Below are 14403 nucleotides of genomic sequence, written 5' to 3'. Positions count from 1 at the left end.
CAGGCTCAGGGGAAAGGGATCTCCCTGGGGTTGTCTGCAGGCTGCACTTTGACCTCCTCCTCTTGGCCCAGGTTAGTCCAGACATTTCAACAGCTTGACTAAGCCTTGTCACTATTCAGCTGCCAGATTCAGTGGCTGCCAGGATCACTAGCAGCTTTGTACGTACACCTGTTGCCAGCGCTATGTATGAGTCAGGAAGGCTAGACCTTTCTGGTCTATCCCACTGGCCGGGATCTCTTTCAAAGGAGAATTCTTTTTAATGTGACTCCATCATCCTTCATCAGGACAACATTTTTTTCTAGCAAGCTTTTCTCCTTACAGAGATGTTACATGGCCTCTGAACCTGATATGGGACTGCAGCTCTAGATTAACCTACAGGTTAAAAAGAAAATCGTTCTGATAATCAATACTGTCTCTACTTTTTTATTTTTAATTGTGTTAGGCCAGCAGAGCTACGTGTTTCCCAGCTGGCTCAGTGGTGAAGAATCCACCTGCCAGTGCAGGAGACACAGGAGACACTCGTGGTTCTCTTCCTGGGTCAGGAAGGTCCCCTGGAGGAGGAAATGACAACCCACTGCAGTATTTCTTGCTTAGAAAATCCCATGGACAGAGGAGCCTGGGGTCTACAGTCCATGGGGTCGCAAAGAGTCAGACACAATTGAGCATGCATGCGTGGCAGAGCTATATGAACAACAAAACATACAGACTGGGTGTTAACTGAAAGGTTTTAAGTGTCATAATCAAATATCATTTACAGAAAAGTTAATCTGCTAGTTAATGGTATGTATTGCCTGGTAATTAGGTATAAACACTAAGTAGCACATATATAAAGGACTGTAATGAGTGCATTTCATGGAGTCAGGCAACCATTTTTAAAGCAAGCTTGGTGGGAGCTGAAGGGACAAGCAGTTAAAGCTGGACTCTGCTCTGATGATTCCTGGGACCAGAGGAGCCTCTTTGGCCAGAACTCTGCCTGCAATGCAGGAGACCCTGGTTCAATTCCTGGGTTGGGAAGATCCCCTGGGGAAGCAAAAGGCTACCCACTCCAGTATCCTGGCCTGGAGAATTCCAGAGACTGTACAGTCCATGGGGTCGCAAAGAGCCAGACACGACTGAGCGACTTGCACTTTCACTTTTTTTCTCTGCTTTTCCATGAGCATTTGCTCCAGGCCAGGGGCCCAGGGCAGGGGCACATCCCTCTGTATCAGCAAAGAGGTGATGAAAAGTCATAAAGAGAAAGTGCATTGTATCTAGACAGTCTTCACGACTTCTGAAGCACTGTACACTATTTAGCTGTAGCTTTGTATTCTTTTAAGGTGAAGATGATGATGTCAACATTCTGGGTACCATAGAGCCATGATAGGAATCTTCCAGGGCTTCAGGGGCTCATTTTGATCCACTTCCCTGTTAGTCAGTGTTCATAAGAAATATGTGTTTTCCTTGTACCAATGAAGTATCTAGTCTGTACACCAGAACGTGTACTTCAATTAGGGCTGTTTTATTATCTGTGTACATTTCTAAAAAGTGTTACAAAGGACAGTTTTTGAAAACCTAAACCAGGTTGAAATATCTTCACCCCGGGAATACTCTTATTGTTCCCGCCAGGTATGCCTGTGTATAACTCAAGGGACACTGTTCTTATTTGACTGAGTTTGGTTTGGTGTGACTTGACAGAGCAATCTGGTTCAAATACTGACTTCATTGCCTTCATTCTTCCTTTTTTTTTTTTTTAAATGTATTTATGTGGCTGCCCCAGGTCTTAGCTGTGGCACACAGGACTGTCTGTCTTTGCTGTGGCCTATGGATTCTTTTAGTTGAAGCAAGCAGGATCTAGTTCTCTGTCTAGGGATAGAAGCCGGGCCCTTTGCATTGGAAGCATGGTGTCTTAGCCACTGCACAACCAGGGATGTCCCTTGCCTACCTTATTACCCCACATTCAATTCATCTGTAAATCTTGTTGGCTGTACCTTAGCAACATATCTGGACCTGACCATTCTTAACACCTCCACTGTTAGCACAATGGTCTAAGTCATCAATATCTTCTACCTGATCCTTATAATAGTCTTTTAACCATTTTAGTAGTTCCAACCCTGCAGTCTGTTCTCCACCGCAGAGCTATTTTCTGCAAACCCAAATGGATAGGGTCACCCCTCCAATGACTCTTCATACCCTGCTTTATTTTTGAATGAATCACCATTTGACATAGTATGCATTTATTGGCTTATTGTATTATTATTGCCTTTTCTACAACGTAAAGGCCACGAGATCAGGGACTTTGTGTCTTGGTAACTGCTTTACTTCTTAGAACAGTGCTTAGCAGATTTACTCATACTTTAGTAGCCGTAGAAATAAAAGTCTTCTATTGAGATCTTGAATTATTTTCTCTCTAAAAATAAACTTTCTAAATGTTAATTCCACAGGTTTAACATTTTAAGCATTTAAGCTATAATCTACTCATTCTTGGCTCAAATCTGTTGGTTGGGGAGCCAAACTAGTGAACAGGCCTAGGAGTAATAGCAGCTACTCAGTGTAACCTCTTCTATGCCAGGCTCTGTGCTTAAGCATTCTGCTGTATCTCACTGAATTCTAGTGTAGTCCTAGGGCTGAGTTTGGTGGCTCAGTCTTGTCTGACTCTTTGTGACCCCAAGCACTGCAGCTCGCCAGACTCCTCTGTCCATGGGGATTCTCCAGGGGAGAATACTGGAGTGGGTTGCCATGCCCTCCTCCAGGGGATCTTCCCCATCCAGGAATCAAACCGGGGTCTCCTGCATTGCAGGTGGATTCTTTACCAGCTGAGTTACCAGGGAAGCCCTAGAGATAGGTATTATTACTACTGTCCTCTTACAGAGTGTGACTCCAGGAGAGGTGAAATAACTTGTCCTGCTAGGTCAGAGATAACCTCCCAGGTGGCGCCAGTGGTAAAGAACTTGCCTTTCAATGTAGGTGACGTTAAGAAACCCAGGTTCGATCCCTGGGTGGGGAAGATTGGTGGAGGGCGTGGTTGGCAACCCACTCCAGTATTCTTGCCTGGAGAATCTCACGGACAGAGGGGCCTGGCGGGATACAGTTCAGAGGGTCGCAAAGAGTCGGACACGACTGAAGAGACTAAGCAAGCTCACGCACCAGCTGAGATTCAAATCAAGGTGAGGTTGACCCTTCCTAGCCATGTCCCCCGGTTACCGAAGCAGCGAAGCGTTTGGATTCACAGCATTCCTTTTGCAGTTCCATGTTCTAGGGTTCTGGGACGTAATACATACCCCTGCACCCCCCACCAAATACTCCTAGGACCAAACCAGGTAGTTCACTTCTTAGAAATATCCTAAAGGGAACTGTCCTCAAGGCTGGGATAAAAAACTCAATGATCCAGAAGAAAGCGACGTACCAATTCGGCTGACCGCTTGCATATTGGGCATTTAAAGTTCTCAAAAGGCAGCCACCCCCGATTTGGAGGGAAAGTGGCCGGAAAGAGGGGACAAGGGCTGGGCCTGACCACAGGAAGGCTCTCCAAGACCCGCCTGGGCGCCAGCGTGGGACGTCGGGGCTCGGAAGCTGAGCTCTGAGGGTAGCGGCTGAGCAGCGAGATCCTAGCCCGGCTTGGGGCGGGGCTCTGGTGGGCGGGGCCGGCGGTGCGGTGCGGGGCTCTGGTGGGCGGGGCCGGCGCCCGTCCCGCCCCCTCCTCGGGGATGCCGGGATGTTTACACTCCTGACAGCCGCGACCGGGGGAGGAGGCGCGGGAGTCGTGGGAGGATGGGCCGCCGCTAGGCTCGCGCTCCGGACGCGCCTCGCCGTGCGCAGGGTGGGTGCCCGCGCCTGCAGCCTCCGCCGGAGCGGCGCGGCGGGAGGTGGCCAGCGCTCCGGGCCTCGCAGCCACAGCCCCGGGCCCAGCGGGCCTGTCCGCGGCGCCGCCTGGCCGAGCCGCCCGCCCGTTCCGGGTCCTGCGCGGGCCGGAGGACGCAAAGCTCCCCGCTTCCTGGTGAGTCGCTGCCTCTGGGGTCTCGGGCGCGCGGGCCGGGGCCCCGCCGGGTGGGGCTGCCCGCGGGAGCCAGGCGGGGAGGGGAGGTCGGGCCCGCGCGCGGCGGCCTGGGGACCACGCTGGAGGAAGGGAGGCCGGTGCGGGGCGCGCGCAGCCGGGGGGCTTCGGGCCACTCGTGGGCCGTGGGGAGAGCCTCGTGCCCCGCGCGGCTCGGGCGCCCGAGCCCGCCGCCGTAACTAAGAAACTCCGGCGGCCACGGCGGCGGCGCAACAGGTCTGGGTTTGGAGACCCGAGGAACTTGGCGAAGTCCCGCCTCCCGGCGCACGCTCATTGGCTGCGCCTCTTATTTATTCCTCGCGCATTGGCTGGGTCCAGCTGTCAGCAATCGGCAACCGCGGGACTGGGCCGAGCGAACTTCCAGGGAGAAGTGGGTGGTGGGAGCTTTGCAGACTAACTTGGAGGAGTGCGGGGAGAATGACCGACCTTTTGGAGAAGGTGCTTTACTGGGGCTCTGTCAGGACGAGGTCAGAGAGAAAGACTGCAAGGCAAATAGCAAATGGTCGTGGTGCTAGTGGCAACAGAAGAGAAATAAAGTCATTGAACATTGAGGCCAAAATCACAGACGAAAGGGAGCTCAAAGGCAAAAAGGAGAAGAAGTGATAAGACTACATTGTCCCCAGACAGTGTCAGGAAGGGAACACAACCTAGAGAAGGATGCTGCAGTGAGATTTAAGAACCCCTGTTACCTCTTTCCTGTAAACTGTAGGCCTTGAGACATGATGTTTCAAACAGATGAGTCTTGTTCTCGCCCAGCTGTAGTTAGGGATGGATACTAAAAATAGTTATTTACAGTAAGATATGTTTCCATCCTTGAGCGTTGTTGGTGACGGAATTGAAAGAAACATTGCAGAAACGAAATGATTTTTCCTCTGCTTTGAGGCTACTGATCATAAGGATGCAGTTGAAACAAATACCCATAGTTTGTAGAGCACTGTGTGCCCGCCGTAATTAGAACCACTGTTGATAATTCCTCCTCCAAGGAATTTGCAGTTTCTAGGAGTATGCATACTCCCTTCAGGCTACAGGTGCGCGTCTCACCAGGTTGCGTTACCGAATAAAGTGCAGAACGTGTGCGTGACCATTCTGTAAGGGAGTTTGAGCTCTTGCGGGTGTGGTCGGAGAATGGCTTAGCACTTTCCCTCAAAAAATTTATAGTACCTTTGGGACAGTCTGACTGTGAAAAGGGTGAATAGTTACGAGATACAGTTAACTCTGTAATGCTTGCGGGGACTCCTGGTGAATGGACGCCGAGTATTCTTGGCCGGAACACTTGATGAAGGCCAGTGCACCCAAAACAAGTTAACAGAAGACATAAGGAATTTCATTTTCAGAGATCCAGTCCACAGCTTGCTTCACTCCTATAACCGCAGCATCCTCAACTAGGCCGTGGACTGGGTGGGAGCTTGCTGGGGTGGGTCGGGGGGAGTGGTTCGAGCTTTGAAAAAGTTTTAAACTGCATGGGGCCGACGGGAGGAGGGCGGCGAAATTAAAAGGCGAAGGCACCCCTGTTGGAAGCTGGTCTCTCGCTCTCCGGGGGTCTGGGGCTGCCCCGGACCTTTGCCGGAGGCGCGGGCCTGGGATTCCGCCCTCGCCCGAGAGGCCCCGCCCCCTGCAGACGGACGGCCTCCGCAGCCAATGCGCGGCGAGGACGGCGCGGCTCCCGCTGTGGGGGGCGGGCACTTCCTCCGGCGCTCGCGGCCGGCGGGAGGAGGCGGGGCTTTCCCTCGGGGGCGGAGCTTTTCCTCAGCGGGGCGGGGCTTGCGGCTTAAACACGCAAGATAAGGGAGAGGTGGGGAGAGTTGTGAGATAAATCCGAAAATGAGGATGAGGGGAAGCTGGTCAGTTAAACACATGAAGTAGGGGGGGGCAGCAGATCCCTGGGATCCCCCCGCCCCGGTGCTCGTCTCCTTTCAAGGTTCAGCTGCACCTTGGGCTCCCCAGTTGGTGTGACTGATGTTTGTGGGGGTGGGGTTCTTTGAAATCGTGTGAAAATGCAGACCGAGAACTGTTAAGACTCCATATCCTTAAGTGTTTTTACAAATAATTTGGGACGCTTTCCATATACAAAAAGTGGTTTGCAGTCGTCAAAGTGAAGACGACCCCCCGGGTGCAGACTCATTTGCTAATCCGCACTGCTGTTCTGCTGGGGTCCACTGATCCCGATCGCACCTGCTGCCCTGCACGCCTCTCCACCACTCACAGCTTCTTCTGGTTGGACCGTCTCGAGAGCCCTTTTCCAGCCCAGTAAAGCAGCACTTACTGCAAGAATGAGGAAGGCACGCCTGGTATGATGGCTGCGTTCTAGTGGAGGAGGGGAGGCTGGGGGCCTCGGTGTTAACGTCCCCGAATAATAGAACTCAGTTTTGCAGTTTCACACGACCAGACTGTGGGCTTGAATCTCACCTCATACTCCTCTCCCTCTGTGTTTCTGGTGGTTGCAGTTGGCAGTTTGAGGCACCGATTTATTGGGAATATTCACGTATTTTCTTCTTGACCATTTTGTATTTACTGAAATGTAGATTTCCTTTTTCACTTAAATAAGTGGTCTGAGATGTCAGTCACTACAGTGAGACTTCTACAGGCGTTTACATTTACAGCTAGATTGTTCCTAGAACCGAAAGCTGTTTTTTCTAGAAACTGATGTTTTAAAATGTATCTTTCTAGTATTACTAATGGAGCCACCCTTTAAGGGCATCTGGAGGGGACAGAAATGCTTACTTAATGCAGTTTTGGAAAAGAAGTTGCTTAATTAGATAGTAAGTCCCCAGAAATTCCTTTTAGGTTTTGTTTCATTTGATTTTTTTTTTCTTCTTAAATAGGCTTTGGTATTTAAAAAATGTGAAGTGTAGATGCACAAAGTGATACTCTGTCCACATTCCTAGTTTCACTCAAATTAAAATATTTGTCCCTTCAAATATTTGCTCAAGAGTTATGTGGGTAGGTATTTTAGTACATCATACATAAAATATGGCAACAAAGTTAGTAAAATACCAAGTGTTTTGGAAATGCCATGTATAATTACTGTTTGCTCTGGATTGCCCTATCAGCAGTTATTCTTCAGCATTTTTATAAATGTATAGTAAGATGTTTTAAGTGTTTTTCATACTTTTGAAAGTTTCAACTTAATTCCTTCTCCCTACAATTTTAAAGGGAATTTATATAATAGTAATCAAATTTATTGGCAGGATACAACACTTGAGAATTTTTAAGCTTATACATAGAACTAATGTAAGGCCATTCATTCTTAGAGTTATAAAACCTCTAGACTGCTGATTTTCCTTTGGTGATTAAATAGTTTGACTATCCCTGTGTATTATATATCTTTCATTATAAGGAAAATAGAGAATATATTTCATTGTTTTCAGTGAGCAGTGGTAATGAGAACAGATAGGTGGCCTTGAAGCATTTACTGATATTTTCAAGCAGGATAACTTCTTTTTTTAACCTTTGTTAAAATACCAGCTCTCTTATACTGTTTATATAGTGAACTGGTACAACAAGCTGTTTGGCAATAGCTGTCCAGTGTGTGTTCATCAGGATAGTGTGCAAATGAATGGAACACAAAGTTGGTATTTAATTGGTCTGTTGAGTTTTAGAAATGTACGTGTTTTCTGTTATTTAGTGGAAACAGCGCTTTCTGTGAATCTTGCCGATGGTCTTCTATTGATAATCACTGTGAGTCATTGAAGGAACTTTTTCATTCCAGGCTGCTTTTGTATGGAACAGGGGCTTGCAGACTTTGTCTCAGAAGGGCAAGAGAGTAAATATTTCAGGCTTTGTGAGCCTTGTGGTCTCTGTGACAGCTACTGCCACTGCACCCACGGACAAACCTGAACAGGTGGGTGTGGCTCTTCCAGTAAAACTTTATAGGCAGGCTGGAGGCCCCCTTCTGCCCTGGCAGGTAACACACAGATCTAAACCTGAGTCTAGGATTGATGTTTGTTTTGGGCTGGTAGGGATTTTCCAGGGCAGCATTTTAACCTTTTCTGGTCCTTTGATCCCTGTGACAATCTCTTGATCTTCCCCAACCCTCTCAGAATAATGCTCTGTTATTCATTGCCAGATCTTGTGTGTAATCTCAGAGACCTCATAACATTTCAACCTCTGTTAGACTTTTAGGGGTTTCTGCTCTTCTTTGCCTGGGGAGACCCCCTCACCCATCCTGTGATGTGCCAACTCTCAGCTTCCGTCTTGATTCTAAGCCAAGATGGACCCTGATGTCAGACATTTATCTTTGCTTGACCGACAGATAACACTAGAAGGAATGTCTTTTGGTGTGTTTCTTTAGCAGTTTTTGTTCTAAGTGCATTGGAATGGCTGCCTTTGCTGCCTTTGGAGAGAATTTCTGGCATGAGTAAGAGTATGCACAGATTTTTGTCTTTTTAGAAAAACTGACAATATTTTTTATAAAAGACTTTTTTCCAGTTTTTTAAAAAAAACTTCTAAAAAGGGCCTGCGTTGTAAGGCGAGGCTGCCATCTGGGTGTTTGTGGCCTGGGGTGTGCTTGGGGCTTGCCTAACTCTTTCCTTGGCATTCAGTAGAGTTAGCTGCTGCTGACCTGGGTGTAGATCCTGGGAAGAGCTTGAATGGAATGGAAAAGGCAACAGTTGTGAGCTTACACACGCTTTCCCAGCCCAGCCCGAGTAGGTTCCAGGTGGGCAGAAGTAATGACCCCTCAGGGTGGGGCCTAGAGCTTTGGGGCTAACTGCCACCAGCTGCCACAAGCCTCTCCTCTTTGTGTGACCTCGCTGCACAAATGCCATTTTCCGTGTTTACCGTGATGTGAAAAAGACCGAGGCCCAGGTTTCTCTTCTCCACTGACCTTGCCTGAACTACTCGATTTGTTCAGACCATAGTTTTCCCAGCTCAGGTCCCGTCATCGCTTGGAGGAGTAGGTGACACCATGTTTTTAGAAACAGGGTAGGAGGCTCCATAATGTTAATTTCGTTTCACCTTTTCCTCTAAGGAGTTCGGCCGTGGGAAACCCACGTCTTTTCGGTTTCTTCTGCTGGGAGACCTCGCTGCCTACCCTTTCCCAGCCCCGCTTTTTTTTTTTTCCCCAGTCCCGCTTTATCGGGGAACAGGAACAGGTTCCTTCCGATTCTGCTGCCGCGTTGGTTTTCTCTGCCTTAATTCTTCTTCCCTTTTGCCCTGTGATGTTCATATGTATAATTTAATTGCTCCCAATAGGAGTTAATTTTTCACTATATTTTTGGGGTAGGGGGCAGTAATCCTTAGCTCCTCAGGTAGGAAAAAAACCACAAGAGGCTTGGGGGTTATATTTTGGACAAAAGAAAAAAGATGAGAGCTGCAAAAAGATACTTAAATATTGATTGGAAAATGGAAAAAGTTAGAATATTCTTTCTAGTATATTTCTACTATGCTTCCAATCCTTTTTTTTTTTAATTGTTGTTTTTCTCATGTTCTCTTGTTTACCTGGAAAATTACTCTAATTTCTTTCTGATCATAAGCATAACAAAGCCACATGTCATCCATTATATTACTGTTGGGAAAACTAAACATGTAGATATGTTTATGAAAAACTTGTCATGCCTCTGAAATGTAAGGAGTTGTGACTCTTCCATTGCCTTGTCTGTGTAACTGCTGGGCCCTATAGTAAAATAATGTGATAATACATTTGCATACTGTCATAAAGATACCCAGAACTGGACAGTAGGTAACTTATTTCAGGCAAATAGCATGTCCTTATTTTAAATAGTTTACTTCTAGGCATGTTTTGCTACTTAACAAATACAAGTAAATTGAAAGACATTGTACAAAAAGAATGCTTCCTGGTGGTTTCTTTTTTAGCAATAAATTGATGTTTCATTCTCAATTTCACATGGTAACCTATAGATTCACTTCTTTTTTTTTTTTTTTTTTACAGCCTTTTATATTAAGACGTATTTAGAAGAGCATGGTAGCAGGGGAACTATTCAGTGACAATGGCATTTTTTTTAAACATTTTTTGTCTACATCTGAGAGTTTTAGTAAAGTTTCTCCAATCGTTGAGTATTTTGATGGTTGGATGGCATACTGTTTTCAACTTCCCTTTGTCGTCTCGAGCCCTGGAGTGTTCGGGGCGTCAGCCATCGATGACGAGTTGCATTTTATTAGATGGTTCTCCCACTAGTCTTCTCATCATTCTGGTCTCTCTCTCTCTCCCCCCCCACCCCCAGGTTGGAAGGCATTTATACCACTGTGCTCAGTGGTATTTGGTGGGTGGGTAGAAGGGAGTCTGAGCTTCTGGCAGAGTTTCCCAGCACCCAGCCCCCCCGAGGGAGTGGCTGTTGCCTGTTCTGTGAGCAGCAGCCCTGGGGCCGGGACTGCCCAGCCGCTGGTCATGCTGGTGCTGCCCTCCCTGAGGCCCAGGACCAGCCCTGGCTGCTGGGGTCCAGGCTGGAGTCCTCCGGGCTCCAGCACGCAACACCTCCTGCGTTGATTTCCTAGGGTGGCCCCAACGACTTAACCGCAAACTGGATGGCTGCAGACAGAGGTTTGTACGCGCCATTCTAAAGGTCAGAAGTCGGGTTGTCCACCGGACCGTGCTCCCTGTAAGGGCTCCCGGAAGCGCGTGCCCCGTGCCTCTCAGCCCGCATGTTGGTGGCCCTTCTGGACCCTGTGTGATAGGCGGCCATCCCCGTCTCTGCCTTGCCACGTGGCTGCCTTCCTGTGTCTCCTCCTCTCCTCAAAAGGACGCCAGTCTTACTGGATTAGGGTCGTCTGATGACCTCATCTTTGCTTCTGATCGCTTACACTTAAAATTTAATGAGCATGGTCTAAATACTTTTTTTTTTTTCCAGTTTCTTTACCACACCAAAGAGTTTTAGATTTCTGGTCTTTTTGTTCTGAACAGAGTATTTTTAAGGTTCTGCAGGGATTGTATTGTATCAGTACCTGAGGGATGCAGGCACCCAGGTCATCCTGTACGTATGTCATCTGCAGCTTGTATCTTTCTGCCACCGCAGAACAGCTGTTCCAGAATCAAGTTTCCAGTCACCCTTACTTTGTGGTTTCCCTTAGGAAACCTTAAGTGCGTAGTTCACTGAATCAGATACTTTCAGAGCTGGAAGGAAACTTAAAAATCGTCTAAACTGACCTTTTCATTTAATGTGAGAATAAACTGAAGCCCAAGGATGTGAATTTGCTAATCCACATTCCTCCACATTCCACCACACTCCCTAATAGTCCACAATGCCTCAGGTACCTCCGCCAGGCTCTTGGTGGTAGGCATGGTGTTTTGTTTTTTCACCTGTGTTGAGTTAGCAGTCCTGTGCAGGTGTTCCTCAGGCAACAAGAAGAAATGCCACATGGTCTTTTTAGAAAAGATTTGCTAATTTACAGTATTATTTATTTATGATGGGAGTCTGGCCCTGCTGCTCCTGTCATTCTGTTCCGGGGGTGGGCAGCTCTTGGGGTAGTTTATGCTTAAGAATCAGCCCCTCCTAGCAACCATACTCAGCCTGTCAGCTCAGCTGCTGGCCAGGTAGTATCGACATCACTGTTAATCATCAGTGAAGATAAATGAGGTAAGTACATATAACGCTAGAGATTTCCCTGTAGCTCAAACGGTAAAGAATCTGCCTGCGAGGCAGGAAGCCAGGGTTCGATCCCTGGATTGGGAAGTTCCTCTGGAGGAGGGAATGGCCATCCACTTCCGTGTTCTTGCCTGGAGAATCCCATGGACAGAGGAGCCTGGCGGGCTATGGTCCATGGGGTCGCAAAGAGTCAGACGTGGCTGAGTGACTAACACACACACACACAACTCTGCATAAGAATTGAGTGAGAACAGAAGAGAAAATTCGGCTCAGACCAGTGGAGGAAAGTAGTACCCCCAAGTGTTAGTTTTAGTTCTGTCTTGACTGAACAACCCCTGGTGAGTGTACTGCTTTGCTGGTCTCACCACTTGAGGCATGTTCAGGGTGTTTTCCTTAGTGGGGTGGAAAGCTCACCGCTGCCCCCGCCCCCGTGATGGTTCGCTCTCCTTCAGGCCACTGCCCTGGGCCCCCGGCCGCCCCACCTGCAGCCCGGCGCTCGCCCCTGGGCTTGCCACACCAGGCTTTCCTGTCTCGCGGACCTGGCCGAGCTGGCCTGCATTCAGGAAAAGCGCGATGACTCACCTGTTCCTCTTTCCATGACCGTCCTATTTCCATTGATAACACCGGCTGACTGTCGAGTCCCTGCTGCCTCCCTCCTTGTCCCTCAGCGCAGCCTTGGCATGTGAGCCATCTTCTTCACCAGAGAGTCTGCGTGGTCGTTTTAAACCACTGTCAGTGATTTTTTTTAAAAAAGGTACTTATTGATTTGGGCCACACCACACGGCATGTCATGTCAGAGTCCCCGACCAGGAATTGAGCCCACGCCCCCTGCACTGGAGGCACGGAGGCCCCACGGAGGCCCAACCTCTGGACCACCAGGGAAGTCCCTCTCTCAGTGGGATTTTTGTTTATCTTTTTCTTTAATTTGGAGTTTATCAATAAATCCAGGTCCCTTTTCCCACTATTTCTACCCCCCCACCTTAAAAAATATTTATACATATATACGTGTGTGTGTTTCATAAGTAATACCAGAAGAGGCAGCTTGACAAAGTAGGTTTTGAAGTCCTGGACTGAGTCCAGGTTCATTTCTGTATACTTGGAGATGGCAAGCACAGGGTCTCAGGGTGAGCTGGGTTAATACACACAGGACTTGTCCTAGGAGTCGAGTGTCTGGCTGCGGAGGGAGAGCTGGGAGTGTGGTTGATGGTTCAGTTCATGGACAGGGGCCAGGGCTGCAGAGATGCGCTCAGGGTGCCCGGGCGCCCTGACTCCGCGGGCGTGGTGCCGGGTGGGCACGCTGCCGCCCGAGGCCTCTTCTGTTCCCAAGGTGGGCTGTCCACCTCGGAATGGTCAGCCGTTTCCAGAGTCAGCCCTGGACACCAGTTCTTCATTGTGAAGTCTGTGGGGGTATTTGCATATGCATTTTGAGACAGCTGGAAACAGGATCCAATTGGCTGCCCAGCCCTTGACGTTAAACTTAGTTTCCGTCGAGGTAAGCGTTCTCTGGACTTGGAAGGCACACCCTCCTGCAGGCTTCGCCGCGGACCCTGGGCTCTCTGGAGATCTGCAGCGGCTGTAAGGGGGTTCGGGGCTCCTGTCCACTCTGTGACCCTCCTTTCTCCAGTTGTTCCCCTTCACTCTTCGCCCCACTTTCCCCCGGGTCCCACCACTTCACAGGGTGAAGACAGAGATTTGAGGGTATTGGTAAGTAGCTCAAAGTGAGTAGACAGATCATCTAAACACAGATCTATCTTTGTGCCTGAAAACTCTGTCAGTTTTGATGAATTGCAAAAGATGGGAGACAGGCGTGAACAGTAGTTTGTATCATCTCGCCTGGCTCACCTGTGTCTCCAGTCAGGACCCTGACTCACCTTTCCAGATTCACTTCTTTATTCTCCCCTAAATGTTAGTCCCATCTGACAACTCAACTCGTCATTTTTTTGTGAATTCTGTATCCTTTCCTCTCTGCTTTATGATTTTTCTCACTGTTTTTAATGCCTTTTTTTTTTTTAATACTTCAGTTGTTAAATCTCAGTGGTTAAAAATCATCTTTATCTTTTAAGGCTCTGCTCACATGTTATACAAAAAATACAGAGACCTCTTCCTTCCTCTTTAGGTCTTCAGTGCTTATCCACTGGCCCCGTGGGTGTGCTTATCTTAGCTTCCTTCCTGGAATGTATGCTTCTGGAAGGTGTGAATCACGCCCTGTGCACATCTGTGTTTCCTGCAGGGCCTGGGACCTTTCTTGTCGGGACCAGCCGTTCAGGGAAGGCAGGTGATGGGGCCCCAGCGCCTGTGTGAGGCCAAAGGCCCGGGCAGATCCCTGCATTGGCGGAGGTCCCGGAGGTCCTGGAGGGCTGAGCGGTTGACCTCAGGCCCTGAGGGGGCAGGGCAGACCCAGGGGCTCGGGTGAGGGGCTTTACTCTGTGAAAGGGTGAAGGTCTGACCTCCAGGTGCTCACTGTCCGCCGAGGGTCTGGGCCTGGTGTCTGAACTCTGCATTGTAAGTTTTGAAAGATCTCAGAGTGGGGTGAGGTAAGAGCCAGGACTGGGAGAAACTGGAGCACGCCAGGCAGGAAGTTGGTGGGAACGGGAGGGGTGTGGATTCAGGACAGAGACCAGTTAGGTATGAATTAGAGGCGGCAGCCAGGAACAGAGAAACAGCAGAGTTCCTCTAATTAGGACCAGACAGTAAACCAGGAAGAAGAGTCAGATGAAATTGATTTGAATCTGATTTACTAAGATGTTCACTAACTATCCTTATGTTTCCCTTCCTTAGAGGCTGGCCCATTCCTAGTTCAAGGGAAGTGATTTGGCTTTTCTGTAAAGGGAA

At 48.7% G+C, this 14403-nt stretch overlaps 1 protein-coding gene across 4 annotated transcripts in view; it reads left to right on the top strand.

Moving 5' to 3' along the window:
* The first annotated feature begins 3234 nt into the window (after positions 1 to 3234).
* NEK7 (NIMA related kinase 7) overlaps positions 3235 to 14403 on the top strand; it is a 139284-nt gene continuing 128115 nt past the window's right edge. For 2 of the 4 annotated variants that reach the window (XM_081492669.1, XM_081492666.1), the window contains exon 1: positions 3719 to 3973. The gene's annotated coding sequence lies outside the window, so the exon portion shown is untranslated. Of the gene's footprint in view, positions 3297 to 3718; positions 3974 to 7853; positions 7872 to 14403 lie in introns of those variants that run through there. The other 2 variants (XM_081492667.1, XM_081492668.1) reach the window with 2 other exon arrangements.

The sequence above is a fragment of the Giraffa tippelskirchi genome, chromosome 5, assembly GCF_054371585.1.
Source record: "Giraffa tippelskirchi isolate mGirTip1 chromosome 5, T2T-mGirTip1v1.2.pri, whole genome shotgun sequence".
Classification (NCBI taxonomy): Eukaryota; Metazoa; Chordata; class Mammalia; order Artiodactyla; family Giraffidae; genus Giraffa; species Giraffa tippelskirchi.
The sequence above is the reverse complement of the archived record's forward strand: the minus strand, read 5'-3'. Positions and strand labels throughout refer to the sequence as shown.